Source organism: Ursus americanus, chromosome 16 (genome assembly GCF_024610735.1).
Source record: "Ursus americanus isolate L20-20 chromosome 16, mUrsAme1.1.p, whole genome shotgun sequence".
NCBI lineage: Eukaryota > Metazoa > Chordata > Mammalia > Carnivora > Ursidae > Ursus > Ursus americanus.
The window spans coordinates 47,399,038-47,415,790 of NC_142142.1; the positions used below are offsets into that span (position 1 = coordinate 47,399,038).

The 16,753-nt window shown below is 41.6% G+C and overlaps 1 pseudogene; it reads left to right on the plus strand.

The window, feature by feature from the left end:
• The first annotated feature begins 2,138 nt into the window (after nt 1-2,138).
• LOC148108803 (ATP synthase subunit ATP5MPL, mitochondrial pseudogene) lies at nt 2,139-12,192 on the plus strand (annotated as a pseudogene).
• Nucleotides 12,193-16,753: the final 4,561 nt, after the last annotated feature.

Below are 16,753 nucleotides of genomic sequence, written 5' to 3' on the forward strand. Positions count from 1 at the left end.
CCACGATACTTTTGGTTTGTCCTATTTCCCTTTTATAACCTAAGGATTTTTTTTAATGGCTCTAAGGTTAACAAGAGGGAAGAGATAAAGATAGGCACTTAGAACCCGCATCCCTATGGAAGAAACACTGCAGACAATTGAGTATTAGAAAAAATCCAAACAGCCTTTGCGAAAGGCGTGGTGGAAGGAAAGCTATCTGCAATTATTTGAAAAGCTGTTATGTGAAGAAAGAAGTAGAGCTGTCTGTCATTTTGCAGGGGAATTAATTCTCATGGTTGGAATCAGCAGAGTCCAATTTCTGTTCTTTATAAAGAGAAAATGCTTTCTAATAACCAAAGCGTACCCCCACACAAACAAGCCTCCCTTCAAAAGTGAGATTCCCAGATACTTAGAAGTTGTCATTTAAGGACTCCTGGGTGAGGGGGATTACCTCAGAGTCTAATTTTTCAGAGTCTGTGGTGTTGAAATGGAGACAGAGGTCGGGAACTTGGGAGAACATCTCATCTGCCCTTGATGAGAATCAGGCTTCATCTGAGATAGGAACAGATCCTTATCCTGTATCCTGCCGTGTCTGAGTGACTGCTTGTCAACTTCCCTAACTTCATTCGTTAAAATTATTTAAGCGCTGGCTGGAGGATCTTGTCTTTCTGGATCTTAGTTTTCTCCTATAGGCAAAATGGGGAGCTTGGACTAGCTTAGAAGTCTCCAGACCTTCCTGCTATAGAGATCATAGGGAAAGGGCCAAGAGGAAATCCCAAGGATAGAGAGTTAAGCGCAACCTCCAGTATTGTTATCAGAGTTAGGTTCTTGAACCCGAACCAAGGCCAGACCCCACAATCAAAGACACAGAGGTTACAGATGAAGCTGAGGGGAGATACAGCAACACCAAAAAGTACTTAGCCGGCGTCCCTGTAGAGTGGGGAGACCATGGTTACATAACGTTCCCGCTCTGGTTCCGCTCAGGTCCAATTTGCTAATGAGGGAAAGAAAAGAAATGCTTCATCCTGGTTAGTTGGAAAGGCCTTGTCCTGATTGGTTGATATTGGCAACTCAGGCAGCTCATTGGTGCTCTTTAGAGTGGGGGGTCTTCTGCTTTAAGCCCCGCTTGGAGAGGGGACGCATCCTGGTCTTGTTCTGTGAAGAGAAGCAGTTTAACTCTAGCAGCCTTCAGAAAGCACCCCAGGTGTGCAGTCTTTTTCTCTTGGGGTTTGTTCCCACGGACCTTCACTGTCCCAGTATTCCACGTGCTTTCTAGCTCTCGCTAGCCGTTGGGATTGCCTCTGTACAGCTGGAGAAACGTACCTGCAGGACCGCTAACATGACTTTCGGGGCCCTGTGCAAAATGAAAATGCGGGTCTCCTTCTTCAAACTAACAAGAATTTCAAAACAGCCAAGATAGAGCATTAAACCAAGTGCGGAGTCCTTCTAAGCGTGGGACCCTGCCTGACTGTATGGGTCCTATGCCCATGAAACCAACCCTGAATACATAACACCCTGTATCAAATGGACAAACATAAAACAATAGATTTGAGGCTTTTTGTGTAGTTAATTTCAAAACTCTCATTTGGCTACAATAGAGGCTATTCGATCAAAGAATCAATTTGAAGCTTCACTGATCATCTGTATTCTAAAACACTTTGTGATTCTCTAAGTAAACAATACAAGAAACAAATAAATGCCCGACAAATTTCTCTGAATTCCCTAAAATTGGAGTGATTGCGGGTTTGGTTTATTATGACAATCGGCTTCCAAAGAGGCCTGCCGATTCAAGGGATTTGCCTGCATTGTTTAAACACACATTTTGTCTCTGTTTGTCTTTGTTCAGAATCAAATGCATCCGTTTATCCTCTCTTCTGGGATTGGTGTCAATGAACCATTTTTCTTTTCTTCTTCAGTCAGCAACTACTTACCACACCTTAAGTACTTAAACTGCCCCACACTGTGCTAAGTATTTTAAGTACCAGGCGCCAGCCCACAGCTGAAGACGACTGGTGGGGTGGGGTGAAGAGTCAACTAAAGGAAGGGAATATCAGGAGCCAAGACATGAAGGTCAATACCTTAACTTGGTCACCCGTGACCTTGGCAAACCATTGGCTGCAGGGCTTTGGGGCGGCCTGAGCTGTTGGTCCTGTGCCTAGATGCTTCAAAGCTTTATTTAAAATGTCTGGATCCCCAGGAAGCCCCCCTAAACCCAAGTTACCAGGAGATTTGGAGAAGACTGGGGTCGATGGGCTTTGTTGTTTAGAAAAGCAAGAGTGCTGGTAAAAGAAATAAAGCATTGAAAGCTTGGAATCCTGAGAAGCTCATGGTCAACATTAACCAACTTTACTTTGCACATCAGGAAGAACATCAATCTGGCTGTAAATTAAAGCAGGCTATGTTAGATGGGAACATAGACACTAAACACTTGTATAGGTGCTGTTTCCTTCCTGGCATGAGTAAATGTACCCGTAAGATGAAAAAAAAAAATCTTAAGTTGGCTGGAGAATCCAGTGTGGCTGGAGTATAGGAGGTATGTGGGGGGTAATGTGGGAGGTGAATATAGAAAGGAAGCTTGGAGCTAATAGTGTAGGGCCTGAGATACCAAAGGAGTTTGTCATTGATCCTGTGAACCAGAAGGAGTTTTCCAGTAGAGAAGTGGTAAGAGCTGCCCTTTTAGGAATTTGTTAGTCACACCTGGCACTAACAAGTGGTAGCAAGTATTATGTAATGGTTTACACAGTATTTAGGAAAAGTGGCCACAAATAATGTACAGCAATGCCATTTCCGCAGAGTCTCTGCAATACGGTAGATTAGTTCTTTCAATTCTCAGTGGTTCTCAATGCGGAGGTCTCGCATGTCATTCATTAAATTCATCCCCAAGGATCTTTCTTAATGCTCTGATAAATAATACTTGAACAAATTATTTCCAGTTGTTCATTGCTAGTATATAGACATTCAATAGATTTTTTAAATGTTGAAATTGTATCCTGTGACCTTGCTAAATTCACTTATTTCTATTAAGTTTGGGTTTTTTGGGGGTAGATTTTTAGAATCATTTTCCATGTACACTATCCCGTTGTCTATGAATAAAGTACTTTTATGTCTTCCTTTGTAATCTGTAAGTCTTCTATTTCTGTTTAACTTTTCTTGTCCATACCCTTTTCACGGCTAATACTAATAGAATTGTAAGAACAGCCATCCTTGCTAGTTTCCAGTCAGGAGGAAGCCTTCAGTCCTTTACCATTAGGTCTGATGTTAGCCATGGCTTTTTACAGATGCCCATCATCAGATTGAAGATGTTCCCTTCTTTTTCTAGTTTGCTGAGAGTTTTAGTTGGATTTTGTCAAATTTTTCTGCTGCATCTATTGAGCTAATCTTATGATTTTCTCCTTTATTCTTCTAATGCGGTAAACTACTTTATTTCTATTATTGAACCAACTTTGCATTCCTATAGACAACGTACTTAGTCATGATGCATTACCCTTCCGTATTGCTGGATTCAGTGTGCTAACGTTTTATTCCATGTTTTTTTTTCCTCTTATGTCTATGAAGGTTACTTATTTGTCATTTCCTTTCATTGTAATGTCTTTTTCTTATTTTGGTATCAGAGCACTTCTGGCCTCAAAATGAAATGGAAAGTGTACAAAATGGCTATTATTTCTTGTTTAAATGTTTAGATCACTTGATGTTGTCTTATAATGGAATATAAAGGCTCTGTTTGGTTTTTTTTCACTCTTTTTTTTCTGTTTGTGACCCCCCACCTTCAGCATCTGCTGCCTTTTTCCTTCTTATGCTACAGTTTGGAAATAACTCCCATGCAGAAAGCTGTAGATAGGGAGCCCACCTAATGTATTTTTCATCTTTAAAGGATCACATCCCTCCTATTTCTGTTGTCTGAAGCCTGAAAAATGTTGCCTCGTGTATTTTATTCAGTTTTATCATTGTTTACAATATAAAAATGAAGTTGATATCTGTACCCCATCATGGTCAAAACCACAGGTCCACTATTACTGTGTTTTTTAAAGCTTGCCATTTACTGAGCATTTGTGTGGGAGGATAAGCATTTTACATGCACTTTCTCATGTAACCATCACACAGCTCTCTGTGGCATATGTTATAGTGTTATAGATGGCTAAATGAGACTCGAAGAGATTAAGCCAATTTTCTAAGGTCATAGGCTTTTTAGGTGGTATATTCAAAATTTGAATTTATCTCTACAAGATTAAAAACCCAAGCTCTTAACTATTATGTAATTGTGTCATCTTATAAAGATAAAATTGATTTACATTTGAAAACCACTAAGACCAATGATTGATTGAATCAGACATGAGAATCAGACATGATTCAATAAATCAGTAAAGCAGACCTGTTTAAATTTCTTATTTTTTTTTTTTAAGATTTTATTTATTTATTCGACAGAGATAGAGACAGCCAGTGAGAGAGGGAACACAAGCAGGGGGAGTGGGGGAGGAAGAAGCAGGCTCATAGCAGAGGAGCCCGATGTGGGGCTCGATCCCATAACGCCAGGATCACGCCCTGAGCCGAAGACAGACGCTTAACCGCTGTGCCACCCAGGCGCCCCAGACCTGTTTAAATTTCTAGTAAAGCATATTTCTAGAGCTGTGGAGTAGTTGGCGAGTCATTTGCCTGTTTGATTTCACCCAGTTTCCCATTTTTTCTCTTTGCTCTTCACTATTGCAAAAGAAACCACCTCTTGCCAGGTTTCCTTCCCCTCTGGATTCAAGAAATAATAAAGGAACTTCTTCAGAATGAAAGCAAGTGACCCCAAGCAATAATTCAAATCCATGCAGTAAAAACAAAGAGCATGAGTAAAGATAATTATGTAATTTTGAAAGACAATATAAATGCCTCTGTGTTCTTTCTTCTCTTAACTGATTTAAAAAGCAATTGTACAAACTGGTATGTATAAAGTTGTATGGTTGGGCCTATAGAATATGGAAATACAATATATATGACAGTAATAGCACAGAGGAGGTGAGTGGGAACAAAACTGTATTATGTTAATAAAATGACACCAATTGGTATCCTGATCCACAGAAACGAACGAAGAAGACCAGAAATATGAGATAAGGCTAATATAACAAACTATGAATATATAATTGATCTCTTTTACTAGCTTTTTGAATAAACATAAGATTATATAAAGTAATAATTATAACAATGGATTGTTGGGTTTGTAACATAGATGCAATATTATAACAATAATAGCCAAAAAAGAGGACAAAGGAATCGTCATACCAGAATAAGTTTTTTCACTGGAATTAAGTTAATAAAGTAAGTTCCAGTAAGTTATGATGTCTATGGTAAGCCACGGAGCAACTACCAAAAAAATAACTCAAAGCAATATAATAAAAAAATTAATGAAACCAAAATGTTAAATAGAATATATTTACTGAATGCAGTAAAAGAACAGTGGAACAAAAAGATATGAGCCATATAGAGGACAAAAAGTAAAATAGCAAATGCAATCCAACTATGTCAATAATAACACTAAATATGAATAGATTTTAAAACTCCAATAAAAAGGCAGAGATGGTCAGACTGGATTAATAAAACAATATGCAACAAGATGCATTTACAGGACAGATACTTGAGATTCAAAGACACAAATAGGTTGAAAGTAAAAGATGAAAAAATACATATCATTCAGACAGAAACCATAACAAAGCTGGAGTGGCTATACTAATATTGGGCGAAATAAAATTAAAAGAAAAAAAGTGGGGGCGCCTGGGTGGCACAGTCGTTAAGCATCTGCCTTCGGCTCAGGGCGTGATCCTGGCATTGTGGGATCGAGCCCCGCATCGGGCTCCTCCACTATGAACCTGCTTCTTCCTCTCCCACTCCCCCTGCTTGTGTTCCCTCTCTCGCTGGCTGTCTCTATCTCTGTCAAGTAAATAAATAAATAAATAAATAAATAAATAAATAAAGTGTTACTAGAGATAAAGAGGAACATTTTATAATGGTAAAAGCATCAAGCATGAAGATATAATAATTATAATCATACGTGCACCTGAGAACAGATCCTCAAAATACATGAAACAAAAACCGAAGAATTAAAAGGAAAAATAAATGATTCAATAAGAAGAGTTGGAGACTTCACCACCCACTTTCTGTAACAGATAGAACAACTAGACAGAAGGTCAATGAGAAAATAGAAGACTTGAACAGTCCTATCAACCAAACGACCCTAACAGACATTTATAAAACAGTCTACCCAGAAGGGCAGAAGGCACATTCTTCTCAAAATACATGAAACATACTCCAGACAAGCCTATATGTGAAGCCATAAAATGAGACTCAACAAATTTAAAAGTATTGAAATAATAATCACATGGTGTACATTATCTGACCACAATGGAATGGAGTTAGAAATCAATAACAAGGAAATTTGGGAGATTCACAAATACGTAGAAATTAAACTATGCACTCCAAGTAACTAATGGCTCAAAGAAGAGATCAAAAGCAAAATTAGAAAATGCTTTGGGATGAATGAAAACAAAAGCACAATATTCCAGAACTTAGAGGATGCAGCTAAAGCAGGGCTTAGGAGAAAATTTATAGCTGTAAATACCTGTGCAGATTCAACACAAACCCTATCATGCTTCCAACTAGCTTCTTCGCAGTAATTGAGAGGCGCAACCTATAATTCATATGCAAATGCATGTGATAAACAAGGAATTACCGATTGGGTGGAACATTACAGTAAAAGAAGTACAGGGTTCTCAGGATACATAACAAGGGCAGGACCATGCTAGCTCCAAAGTGTTTACCCAAAGAGGAAATCTGCAGATCTCACTGGCAATGCCTCAAAGCCAACTTACCCTCTTGCTGAGTCCCTCCCTGGGTGAGAAGCACATGGGGCCAGTCAGGCTGTTTTTAAATACAGCCCAGCTCCCCAAAGTCACACTCTCACCCAAGTTCAGTGTGAAAGGAAATGGAGAAATGGACCCTTTCCCACAATGCTCTTGGAATTTAAACAGGTAGGAGCGCCTGTGTGGCTCAGTCAGTGAAGCTTCTGACTCTTGATCTCAGCTCAGTTCTTGATCTCACGGTTGTGAGATTGAGCCCCAGGTCAGGCTCCAAGCTCAGTAAAGAGTCTGGTAAAATTTCTCTCACCCTTTCGCATAAACAAATCTTAAAAAAATAAATAAATAAAAGCTATATCAGTTACTTAATATATAGGGTACAACTAGTATAACAAAGATTCAAATATGTGGCATGAATTTCTGTTTCTATCCCAATGGTCTGAACCTAATTTCAGGGCCATACTAAGGAAGAGTAGAAAATGTAATCTTCAGTTGGACACTCAAGGGCCCAGCTTAAATGACTATTACCAAAGAAACCATGGGAGAATGGATGCTGGAGGGACAAGGTCAGTGTCCACACTCCTGTTAGTGGATCTAGTTGTTAGAAAGTTCTATGATCATTGAACTGAACCTGCTTTCCTCACATCACCCATTGGTCCTAATCTGCCTCTGAAGTCAAGCATAAATGGATCTCATTTTCTACATGATGGCCTTACACATATTTGAAGACAACTGTAATTTCCCCCTAAGACATTTCTAGCCTAACATTCTCAATTTCCTTCTTTATTACTCATATGGCATGTTTTTCAAATTCTCATAACCTTGTCCAATGTGTCCTGTACACTCTGTCATGGAACTCATTATGTAACATGAATAAAATAGGACTACCATCTTTCCTGTTCTGGAGAGTATATTTCAATTAATATAGCTTTAGACTGTGTTTTAACAACTTAATTCTACTGACGTGGAGTTTGAGATCAGTGAAAGAACACAATTCTCTTTATCTCAGATCTAAGTCAAGTTAGGTCCCTGTCCTATAGTCATGCAATTGATTTTATCAACTTTAATTACTACTGGTATATTTATTATTATTTTTAACCTAAAGTTCTATGATGTCAATAGGATTTCATCTCCTAATCTATTATTACTTATAACTTTCAGGATAGATTTTTAAAAAAATTTAAGCAAGTTAAAAAACCAAAACAATAGATAACTCTAGAAAAAATACAAAAGGTTGTACAAAGGAAACAATAATGGCACACTGCTCTTAATTCCTAGTAGTGTGCTCTCAGTATGCTACTATAACGAAGAGTAAAGAATGCTATTTATGCTGCTATAATAATAAAAGTACTGAACACAAATTAACAAGTCGAGATGAAAAATAATGCAAGAGATGAAAAGAGAGGTGTATAGGAGCATGAAATCCTCAACTTCTAAAATAGAAGAATAGATATACTTAAATTTGTAAAGCAAGATATAATAGTATAAGCAAATTATTTATAAACAGAAATAAATCCCAGAAGAAATAGCTTAGAATTTGAAAGTAAATGCATCTGAAGGGTGGGCTGTGGACAGGAGGCACACAGGCAGGGGGCAGCACCCCTTTCTTCTTTCCATTCAGCACCATTTGGCTTCTTTTTTTTCCTTCTTTTTACTGTGTGCATTTATTACTTTGTTAAAAATAAACACTGATTAAAAAAAAGAAAGGGTTTAATTTGAACTGCTCAGTAAGCCCCCATCTAGGAGTCTATTAATTACATTTTATGTGTCATTATCTAGCATTTTGGAACAGGAAGGGGAAAGATGCCATTTTCTACACAATATAACACTGCATTTGGTACGGAGTTATCACTTGTGTCAGGGAGAGAAATTTAATCACCCCTTCGGCGTCCTATTGTTATGAAGTGACAAAGTTAATGCAATTTGCTCAGTACTCTTGTTCCATTATTAATGTGTCACTCAGAATAAGGCTCTAATTTTGTGAAATGACTTAATTTTTGTTCTAGTTTTTGAAATCATCATTTCTGCCAGTTGACTTCCCCAAAAAATCAGAAATTTGAATGAGCAGTAGTTCAGATCCAATTCCCTAAATTGTTTTAGCTCAGGAGAGGAAAAAAAAAACAACACCAAATTTTTCTTGGTGAGGAAATTTATTTTCATTTATTTCTCCTAAAAATAATATTTTACATTATAAAACCCAAGTGCTGGGAAACCTAGTGATCACCTAATCCAGACTCTTCATCTGTCACCTAAGTAAACTGAGGCAGTGAGAAAAGTCAGAATTATATCCGTATTGTAAAGATGCTAAAAGGAGCCCGTTTTCTCAATGACCCAATTTTCTAGCTACCTATTCTATTTTGGTGCTTTGGATTTTGGCTTAGGTTGTAAGAGAGCCTGGATCCTGTCTGTGGTTTGCCCCAAATGTTATATGCTAATCAGTATTCATTATTTAGCAGATATTTACTTGGCTTCTATAGTGTGTGAAAGACAGTGGATTAACCAGTGCATCTAATTCATTCTTTTGAGAAAGAACGTGGGGATGTACATGTAAGATCTGGGACTCTGCATCCCTTTGCTGACCTTTGCAGAGTGTACCAACACTCCATGTACTCAGGTGGGTTGAGGTGTTCAGGGGAATCTGTATCAGGCCTCCAGCCCCCCCACCCCACCCCGGGAAGAGGACAGCAATTCCTCAGAACAATAGACAATGGCCCCACAGATTGAAATTCGTTCAAAGCAGGGTTGCTGCCTTGAATGTGGGAAGGGTAGGGTTTCACAAGAAGTACCAGACACCAAAAGTAAATGTATGTCTTCGGGACCTTTGTAGCTCTCATTGTGTGCATGCGAAACCTCTCTCGGTCATTGTACGGAGTGGCGAAGTGGGTAAAAATGATCATAGGGACAGTGATGCTTTGAATGATGTGGAAATATAAAGTAGCTCCTGTTCAGATCACTTTCTCTTTGCTGTTATTACCATGATTCTGGGGAAGCATCATGGGAAGAACCCATGCTTTGGGACCAGACAAACCTGGGTTCAAATCCCAGCTTCACACCTTAACCCAACGGAGACCATACAGATCACTTAAGGGCCAGCTCTGAGCTTCAGTTTCCCCTTCTAGGAGAAAGAGATACTGTCCACCTAACATGTATGAAAAGCTTCTGACACACAACAAACATCCAATTAATGGGAAATATTAAAGTTATGTTTGTGTAACTAGGATTCAATATAAAACTTGTAGGCTGGGAAGATGTCACTAAGATTCCTTGGAAAAAAAAAATTTTTTTTTTCTGAAGCAATGATCATTTTCCTAACTCTGCTGGTAAGCTCTTGTTCCTAAGCAACTTGCAGGCTCGGCCCAGGTTAATGACAGGAGTCTCTGAGTTGTCACTGCCAGTAAGAGATCATGCCCTGGTTTATCACCCATCCCCAGAGTTCTCTCAACTAGACAAGTGAACACCTCCATGAGCTGGGAAGCAAGAGAGAGGGTCAATACTCTTTCTACCTGTGAAGTACTTTTTGATGATCTCTAACTGGTATTCACCCTAAACCAAATCGGTGTACAACATTGTTCAGTTAGCTGTCTTTCATACGGGCTGCAACTCACCCTTATCATGGGCTGGAGAAACAGTAGCCAGAGACAGGAAGGAGTCAAGGGGTTCTCAAGGGCAGGAAGGGCCAGAGGACAAAGGAAGTTGCTGTTCAACTGGCTTATAATGTTGAAACTCTTCTGAACTTTCTTAAGAATCAGACATGGAAAGAGAAAGACATGAAGGGCATTTCAGCTTATCTAGTGTGGTGGTCTTTCCAAGCCAGAGGGGGTGCCCCTGCTTCTGGGAATCCGTGTTATTCCTCTGCTCTACTCTCTCATGCAACGGGATACTGGCACTTTGCATCCTCGGCTCGGAGTGCACGAACACTCCCTTGGGCAGCCTCAAGGAACAATTAGGGTGGCCCTCCCGTGTCCATGAGGGTCCTGGGGGACTGTGGGCACAGGATTTGGAGGCAAGGACTAAAGCACAGGCCAGGCCTGTGTCCCATCCAGCCCTGATGAGGGCCTTCCAGGCTGAGGTCCTGGACCCGCTTAGGACACTCGTGCATTACCCCTCACCACGCTTCTTCTTGGGGTCCTTGGCCCCTGGCACTTTGGGGATCATATCCAACTGGGTCCAGCTCTCAGGAATAGATGACCCCAGACTCGGCCCCTTTCCATATCTCCTCATTTGCTTTTTTGGCCTCCCTCTCAAAAGCCCTTATTCTTCTCATTCACTTTTTTTTTTTTAACCATAAAAGTGCTCAGTGGTTCCCCCCAAAGAGTTGGACGGTTGGTAGATGGAGTAGAAAGTCTGTACAGTCCTTAGCAACACGCAAAAACTTGTTTATCTTCACATGGGGTTGGGGGGGGACTCAGTTCCTAGAAACACAAGTTGATTTTTTGCCAGAGTAAAACAATGTTTCCAACCCTTTCTGATGACTCATCATCTACCCGGGATGGGCAAAAAGACTTTCTGCTACAGCTGACAAAACATAAGCAAAATAGAAACAGTCAAAAGAATCCCCATACAATAGGTTCTTAATGGACCCAAGTTCGTGGGTTACCTTGTATACACTTCTGTACATGCTTCCTCTCCCCTAGAAGAAGAGGGCACAGATGTCCTTCTCATCCTCTTTTCTATCCCTTGTCACTGAGCATTGTACCTTACACCTAACAAACGCTCAGTAAATATCCAAAGGCCCTGCTCATATCATTTTTTTTTTTTTAAGATTTTGTGTATTTATTTGTCTGCTTGTTTATTTATTTGAGAGAGCGTGTGCATGAGGGGGGCAGGGGTAGAGGGAAGAGAAAGAGAGAATCCCAAGCAGACTCTCTGCGAAGCTCAGAGCCTGACATGGGGCTTGATCCCACGGCCCTGAGATCATGACCTGAGCCAAAATCAAGAGTCAGAAGCTCAATGGACTGAGCCACCCAGGTGCCCCACCCCCATAGCTTTATGGCTGCTTCTTCAACTCTTCCTTATAATACCTGGTTTCAAGTCCCTCACCATCGTGTTATGATCCCCGACATCGTCTCCTATCGCTATAGCCCTCTTCAAGAGAGGCCCTTGCAAGAAAATTAAACATCTCAGCAGTGGTCTGACCTGTCCAGAGCAGAGACTTTGTCACAAGGCCATAGGATTAAAACCTCTCTGTAGAGATTAATACCAAAGCACTAATCTGTACCCTTAAGGGAGCTCAAGCAGTTATAAACCCACCTAATTGTTGGCTCTAACCCATATTTCTCCATCTGGAGCACATGGCTATCATAGGAGACCTTGTGAAATGCTGCTCAAATCCCCAAACCCTTTGTCTATTACAGTTTCAAAGTTTACTAGAATAATCTATTAAGTAGCATATAATTCTGTCTGCATAGGTGTAACAAGATAGCAGATTATTTTTCTCTCATGTAAAAGTCCAAGCTGGGATGCTGGCTTTGCTCCAAGAAATTATCAGGGACATAAGCTCTTGTTTCTGAACCACTCCCAGGTACCGCCCTCATCTGCGTGGTTTAAAAGGACTTCCTCGTGTACATTCTATTTATTTATTTTTAAACATTTTATTTATTTGACAAAAAGAGCACAAGTAGGGGGAGCGGCAGGCAGAGGGAGAGGGAGAAGCAGATTCTGCCCTGAGCAGGGAGCCCAATGCGGGGCTCGATCTCAGGACCCTGGGATCATGACCTGAGCCAAAGACAGATGCCTAACCAACTGAGCCACCCAGGTGCCCCCTTCATCTACATTTTAGTAAAGAGTGTGTATCTTTGTTTTAGGGCAAAACTCAAAAAGGACGTCCCTCACTTTTGCTCATATGCATTGTCAGAACTTCGTCACATGGCTGGGAAATATCGCTTTTATTTTAAGTAGCTTAGGTAGGCTGAATAATCCACGCACCCCCCCCCAAACACCAACCAAGATACTCACGTTCTAATCTCTAGAACCTCTATGTTACCTTCTGTCGCAAAGGAACTCTGCAGATGTGACTAAGCAAAGGCCCTTGAGATGGGACGTTATTCTTGATTATCTGCGTGAGTCCGATGGAATAACAAGGGTCCTCGTAAATGGGAAACAGGAGAGCCAGAAGGCAGAGCAAGAAAGCAGATGTCAGAGAAAGAGAGAGAAATTGAAGATGTGCTGCTGGCTTTGAAGATGCAGGGAGAGGCCACAAGCCCCAGAGTGCAGGCAGCCTCTGGGAGCTAGAGGAGACTTGGAAACCCCCACAGAAAATTCAGCCCTGCTCTTCCATTTTAGGCTTCTGGCCTCAGAACTATAAAATAGTAAATTTGTGTTGATTTAGGCCACTGAATTCATGCTAATTTGTTATGGCAGTGATGGGAAACCAATACAGTATGCATTTGCTCTGCTAAGGTATTCATTCCTATGGGAAAGGAAAGGAAAGATATCCCATGATTTTTCTTATAATGGTCTTACACCTCTTCGTAAAGATCACCTCTTTCTCTTCAGGTTGCCCACGTTCTTTTGAAAATCCCATCGTTTCTCTTCCTAGGGCTCATTATCAAACTCACAGGCCTGTAGTTCTAGGAGTCTTTTTCTGATGACGATTCAGTCTCCAGTGCATCTCTCATTGTCCCTGATGCCCCGGAGATAACGCTAAGGGTCCAACCATGTTACTCACCCTCCTGGTACAAGTTGTAGGGGCTCAACATCTGACTTTGTTTGAAGCATCGGGGTGTTCTCCAGTTCCTTCATGCGTCTTGGAGCCCCTGTCCCCACCTATGAATGGTCATTAGCCCTTTCAGTGGGGAGATCACTGTCCTTGAGATGGAATTCAGGAACAACTCAGATGCTGAGGAATTCTGCTTTCTTAATGGCGCCCACCAGCCGCATGCCGTCAGCATTCAACAGCCGACTCTGAGGTTCTGGCTTACATGACCTTTGATGGTATTAGGTCACCTCCATGGCATCTCTAGAGGCCAACGCCATTGCTGCTCTCTTGCCCAATCAGAAGAATGCAAAGGATTTGGGTTTTTCCATGGGCCTCTTGGCTTAGATTCATTGCCTTATAGGGCAGATCAACTGCCCACATTTCTGGGCCTCCATGCTCCCCTCAATATTTCCAGGTTCTCAGATGGATGCATCTGCTTACCTTAGTTTACCCAAGAGCCACAGCTTCTTCTAAAAGCCATTTGCTCTTAGAGAAGCGGCCTAGGGGATGACAGCCAGGATAATGGGGAAATCAAATCATTCTAAGGCTTCAAGTTTCCAAGAGATGAGCGCATTTCTGTTTTGTTCTCCTCACCTGCTCTGTGTTCTCTCTGCCAACACTCCCTCTGCCCCAGATTCATTGGCAGTCAAGGCAGGAGCCAACTGCCTACTGAGGCGTCCTCATTAAAATGCACCGCTCTTGCTAATTAGGAGCCAAGGTTCTCCCACGGTGGGCTTGGCCTGGGTATTGCCATTATCTTCATAAATAGACTCTTTACTTTGCAAATGGTGCTGTCATAGCCAGGCGTTCCGACCTGGCAAATGCTCTGCGCATTCTTAAGTGGCGGAGGGAATGTGTTAGCAGGAGAAGGCAGAGGCATTCATGCTGATGCAGGGGCTCTGTCCTGACTTCACCCCGCTCCGTCTGGGCAGCAGGCAGCCAACACAACGGCTGAATCTGAGTGCACAACCACAATGTGAAGTAACCATATGGCCTGGATTTTCCGGGAGCTCTTATTTCCCCTCATTTTAATCTTTACAGTAAAGGCAACTGGTTACTGCATAAAATGCATAAATATTTTTTTTGAAGTGCTCTAATTGTTTTACCTTTTAGGAGACGGTTCCTATCAATGATACATTCACAACCCAGGGAGAAAAATCAGATGAGTTCTTGGTCTCCTAAATATGCCTAATGTAATCTCGATGAGAAGGTGTTACTTATTTAATTTCTTTTACCTACAAATACCTCTCTACGATTTCTGCCTGTCTAATGCTTACCTGCCATTTCTAGTACTCGTTCTCTTGCAAGGCTTCTTCTGAGTCCCTCCATTAAACGTAACCTCTGCCTTGTCTATAGTGTCAGTGTCTTTCTTTAATCTCTTTTATGCCACCTATTTGTGGAATGCCAACTGTGTGGCAGGGCTGTGCCGAACACGCATGATCTCTAATCCTTAACGATAAACTTGCAACTTACATGTTATCCCCATTTTGTAGACGAGAAAACTGAGGCTCAATGACATCAAGAGATGTGTCCAGGGCTCTCCTTCAGCAAGGGGCCTAGGGAGGCTCGAGGATCTGAGTTGTAGTTCATAGTGAACTTCTCTTACTAAATTGCGGACTCCTACAGGGAGAATCCTGTCTGTCTGTCTTCTTGGCTTTTCCTTCCTGACTGAGGCACTCGAGAGTGATGAATCAAGGAAATGCAGCTCTTGATTACAATTTAATTAGGGAGATAAAACATGCCTTCAAGAAAAATGGAAGGCAGTCTAAAGTGTAGTTTGGGGGCGCCTGGATGGCTTAGTCGGTGGAGTGTGAGACTCTTGATCTCAGGGTTGTGAGTTCAAGCCCCACGTTGGGTGTAGAGATTACTTTAAAAGCGATGGGGTTTTGGAATATCGGTGAGGTTCAGCGGGGTGGAGTCCAGAGCCAATGACCAAGAAAGAATTCTTGAGACGTCTTTGGTGCAAAATGGTGGTTTATTAAAGCTCAGGGACAGGACCCCTGGGCAGAAAGAGCTGCTGCCCCGGGTTGTGAGCAGCGGCTGACTATACACCTTGGAGTTGGGGGAGGTAAGGAAACAGGGAGGTTGAGAAAGTACTTTCATATGTTAAAGAAGACTCACAGGATATCAGAGTCCTGGCCATTGTGAAGTTAAGGTTGTTTTTCCCTCTAGCAAGGCATTAACATGAAGGTAGTTGGGAGCTTTCTGGAGGAACTTCACATATCCCACCCAGGAGTGGGGGGGCGGGGTAGGGGAGGTTGCAGGGGGTCGGCTTATGCTTTGTCTTCAGCTTGCCTTCTGCTCCCTCATCAAATGTGTAGTTGGTACAAGCAATATGCCTTCTGCTGGTGAACTTAACTTCTGCAAAACTTACCCTTCAAAGGTTCTTATGGCTGATGAAATTATAGGGCAAATTGTGAGCCCTCCCCTAATGCTAGTGTTAGAGTGGAGCACTTCTCAAAGCTCAAGGTGCAGATGAACTACGTAGGGATCTTGTTAAAATAAAGATTCTGATCCATGTGTTTTTGGAGGAGTGGGGGACTCAAGAATCTGCATTTCTAAAAGGCTCCCAGGTGATGTCACCGGTGCCGGTCTTGCTGGCCTCACTTTGAGTACCAAGGCTCTAAGAGACTGAACCATAAACTATAATTGGGGGAAACTGGAAGGAAAAGAAGCAGGAGTGAGGGGACATGTGGAGGTTAGAAGTCAAGGATCAGAAATGGGTGAGAAGTACATGCCTCACACCTTTCCCTGTGTTGTAAACTTTGCCTGGAAATCCTTTGTACATTCTTCCACTGACAAACTTTTATTTATCCTTTGAGACAGCTCAGAGGTCATTGCCAGGAAACTTTGCTGAATCTCCAGTCTGGGCTAGTGCTCTTCTCCTATACGTTCATGATAAGCAATACGCTCTTTAGTCCTGTCTATCTGCTTCCCCACGTGACTGTCCATGCCTTGAGTTCAGTGACTGTGCATTAAAGATCTGACACATGATAGATGCTCTTTTTTTTAAGATTTTATTTTTTTTTTTATTTTGAGAGACAGAGAGCAGGAGAGGGAGCAGAGGCAGAGGGAGAGAGACAATCTCAAGCAGACTCCACATTGAGTCTGGAGCCTGACACGGGGCTCAATCTGACACCCCTGAGATCATGACCTGAGCCAAAATCAAGAGTTGGGTGCTTAACTGACTGAGCCACCCAGGCTCCCTGAAAGATGCTCTTGAATGAGATGAGCTTCCTACGTGGAG